We start from the raw sequence: 3693 nt of genomic DNA, 5'->3' as shown, positions 1-3693 counted from the left end.
TTTACTATCTGTTATTTTAGAGAAACTGATGATGGTGGAAAACACCGAAACGTATTTTAATTGATAAATAGACAATAAATGACTGAAGCCCAGGATTTGATTTTGATTTGGAATTGAAACACAGTCAGGAAAGTATGTACAATTAAATTTAACGTTTTCACGGTTGTTCAAAATGGGGAGTTTTGCTCAAAAATTACACCACATTTTTAGAAATATCTTAAGGATTATTTGAGCTACAGAGCTCATTTTCCTTGCATTCCAAAGAGAATTAGAAACTCTATTTACTACCTGGGTTAGAGAATTGTGGTAGTTTTGACACAAAAGGCATTTATTCTAAAGCGCATAATATAAAATTTTCCTAGCGTTTGACTGCTTTAAAACCCCTTAACTAATTCGTTACAATGCCAACAATCATTTATTGAAAAATGTCTGATTGGAACTAGTTTGGGATGCTATGAGTCACTAAATGAAAGCTGTATTTTAAAATAGTAGCAGTTTTTAAAGGACTTTCATATCAAACGAACTATGAGCCCGATATCAATATTTCTCTATATCTATATCTATTGCTTCTCAAGAAGCAATAAGTTAAGGATGAAATTTTCCTTTTTAACGCACTAAACTTAATAATACCTGTTTGCAAGTAAGTGATCCGAGCAACAAGTAGCGCAAAAATCAAATAAAACATCTTACTATAAACGAAAGGATAAAGAATATTGAATATTGATTAAGGATAAATTGGATAAAGAAGACCGCGAATGATTAATAAAAATACGTATTTCTGTTTTCAGTTCCGATCGTCATTATCAAGTTTATTATATCTTGGTCTTTAGCTTCTACTATAAGTATTTAATACTTGGAAGTATACTTGACCAGTGCAAATTTAACTTTATCGCAAAAAGTACGGTTTTAGCAATTTTAGAATAATTGGACATTATTGTCCCATAATTACGCTTGAAATTAGTGAAACAATTTAACGTTGAAATATTGCTCCTAACTTGACACAATATTTTATTTTAATGATGCAATAAGTTAAACCACATTTAAAGGCCTTAACTATCTTTTCAAGCTTTCTTATAGTTAGAACAAGTTTTCCTAGAATAGAGATGAAATATTAGACGGTTGGTAGAAACTTAAATTTTTCATGCTTCGAAATTCCGTTATACCTTTTTGGGTAGAATCGAAGCTTATTAGTGACTTTTGCATTGATTGAAAAATCTTCGTACTGCACTAAGTTTCTGATTCTGTTAAAAAATTATATTAAAACAATAGATGCCACGTGTTTCAAACATCAATCAGCATCAAAAAGTTTCGATATATTTTTTAGTCAATCAATTATTAAAATTCATTTGAAATAAGCGTTATTGAATAAGGACGCATATTCTTTTTTATACATTGTTCACACCTTGAGACGGAAGAACAAATGAGTATATTTTCGGGAAAAATTCAGGGAAATCAATCCCAAAATGTATCAATTTTTAGTAAACAACTTACCAATCAATCTCCAGTCCATGATACATCCATGTGCCGTCAAAAATTGTTCAGCTTTTTGCGAGATGTAAAAGTGACGAGCCAAACACCCACCTGCAGCAAAAAAAGTGGAACATTATTCAAAAGTGCCAGCAACAGCTTATGTGCTTAAATTAAGCGATTCCTGTTGCATATGATTCAGCATGAAATGCCATTCAATATTACTGGGTCATCGTCGCCTTACCGTCGTTTTTAATAAACAGACAAAATCCGCTTTCGAAAAACTGAATTCAGACCTCATTCGTGGATAAGACAACATTGTTCTGTCAATAAAGTACAATGCAATAACATTATTAATGCAACCAGTAACGAAAATCAATTGTGCGGTTATTGAATTGGATTCGAATCATCATTACACAACCATAAAAAACTTAAATTGAATGTGATAACTATCTAATCAATCAACAGTAAATTCGTGACATGAAAGGTAGTTGCAGGTATATGGGATCCAGCGAAAGGTTTACTTTATTTATTTTTATGCAAGAGATGTATGATCAACATTTTGATTAAGTTTATGGGTTTTTGGGTTTCGGGTTTTTTCCCACACTAGTTTTTCAAGGTTTTAAGCACAACAGGAAAACGATGCTGAATGTAGCTTGGTATTAATTTAACAAGTTGAAACAACTCCAACACTTTGCAACTTAAAAATTAACTAAATTTGATGTACAGGGTGTTTTTGCTTCTACTGGCTTCAATTATATAAAACTGAATTAAAATAATGTTAAGACTATTGACAAATTTATTTTTACTGCAATTCGAGATTTTTCAATTCAGATCGATATTTATAAAGTTTCATAAACTAAACTGAATAGTCCAAGTCAGTGCGATTATTTAAATGTTTCATTCCACATGGAAAACTGGGGATTTTGATCTACAGTCTATGGCTTAAAAAATGCAAAGTGTGTAAAGTTTATGAAGGAAAGCAAATAAATGAATGCATAAATAATTTTGAAACAGCTGTGAATAGAGTACCATAGGCGCATGCCTATGGTCAAAACAATATCGTAAACAGTGAATAAAATTAAAGAGAAAATACGGAACAAACTCAATTTACACTCAAATATAATACTGCACAGTACGAGGCAAATAGTAAATATGTTTGAGGTGCATCGCAAGTTTTTATGCGTAACATATACAAAATATATATGGGATAACATACGGGGTGATTTAAAGTGGGTGTCCTTCGTCTGGAGGCGTTTTCTGGGGGAATAGAAAAATTTCGAAAGTAACGTAAAAAATTAAGAGGCAAACAAGTAGATAAAAAATGATTTTGGAACTTGTCACCTTAATTATCCAATTCATTAATCCGACTGTTCCAAATCGCAGGCGCTGGAATCATCGAAATCAGATGCATTTTAATTTGAAAATTTAATTCTATGAAGAAGTTATTTAATATTACCATGTCCAGTGTTTAACAGAAAGAAAGCCTAATTAAACAGTTAAATTGAATATATGATTTTAATTTTACCAATTATTTTACATTTTTATATTATTTACATAAATACCAATTTGGCATCACTTTACAAGCAAGAATCATGGAAAAATCCCGGAATTGACTATAGTTGAAATTATCAAAGATGATGAACGAAACTATCTGAAGATGAAGCATAGAGAATTTATGGTCTACTGTAATTATAGTTATTTTTTCCCTCAACCTTTAGCTTTAGTGTAGAATAAATAATTAATATTATTAATAGATTTTGACCAATACTATTAAATTTCACTTCCTCTTTCGATTCATCGGATCGATTTTTTCAATATTAGATAATTTTCAAATAATAGGAATGGGTGTGTACACACTGGATGAATTTACAGAATCGGTCTTTTTGTATTGAAGTGTGTAATTTTTGGCCTTCTGGTGAAAAAGACTGGTGAGAAAGACCAAAAATTACACACTTCAATACAAAAAGACCGATTTTTTTATACGATAATTTACCAATAATTTTCCATTCCGAATGACACCATTGAATATTCGTATAGCCAATAAAGAATTGAAAAATATTCCGAATTCAATGTAAATTTTAAAACTAAAAAAATATATTGGGTAGAAAAAATTCTTATTATATGTATTTAGATGTGAATAAAATGTACAATGTTTTCAACCTATCCAGCTATCGGGGCAAGTACATGAATTATTTATTTGTATAATCAAAGTTATCAATGTCG

The 3693-nt window shown here is 30.4% G+C and overlaps 1 protein-coding gene and 1 long non-coding RNA gene across 3 annotated transcripts in view; one reads left to right on the top strand and one right to left on the bottom strand.

The window, feature by feature from the left end:
* The window catches only part of LOC109540307 (adenylate cyclase type 6), a 232004-nt gene that overhangs the window by 182490 nt on the left and 45821 nt on the right, over nucleotides 1–3693 (bottom strand). Inside the window, exon 1 of one of the 2 annotated variants that reach the window (XM_048665025.1) lies at nucleotides 1492–1577. The exons of the other annotated variant lie outside the window; for it this stretch is intronic. The gene's annotated coding sequence lies outside the window, so the exon portion shown is untranslated. Of the gene's footprint in view, nucleotides 1–1491; nucleotides 1578–3693 lie in introns of those variants that run through there. 2 annotated transcript variants of the gene reach the window in all.
* LOC125503896 overlaps nucleotides 1–3693 on the top strand; it is a 309807-nt gene that overhangs the window by 261312 nt on the left and 44802 nt on the right. The window lies entirely within an intron of this gene.

The sequence above is a fragment of the Dendroctonus ponderosae genome, unplaced genomic scaffold (assembly GCF_020466585.1).
Source record: "Dendroctonus ponderosae isolate FM_Combo_2020 unplaced genomic scaffold, Dpon_F_20191213v2 Dpon_F_20191213_3, whole genome shotgun sequence".
NCBI classification, from domain to species: domain Eukaryota; kingdom Metazoa; phylum Arthropoda; class Insecta; order Coleoptera; family Curculionidae; genus Dendroctonus; species Dendroctonus ponderosae.
This window is presented reverse-complemented; position numbering and strand designations above follow the sequence as displayed.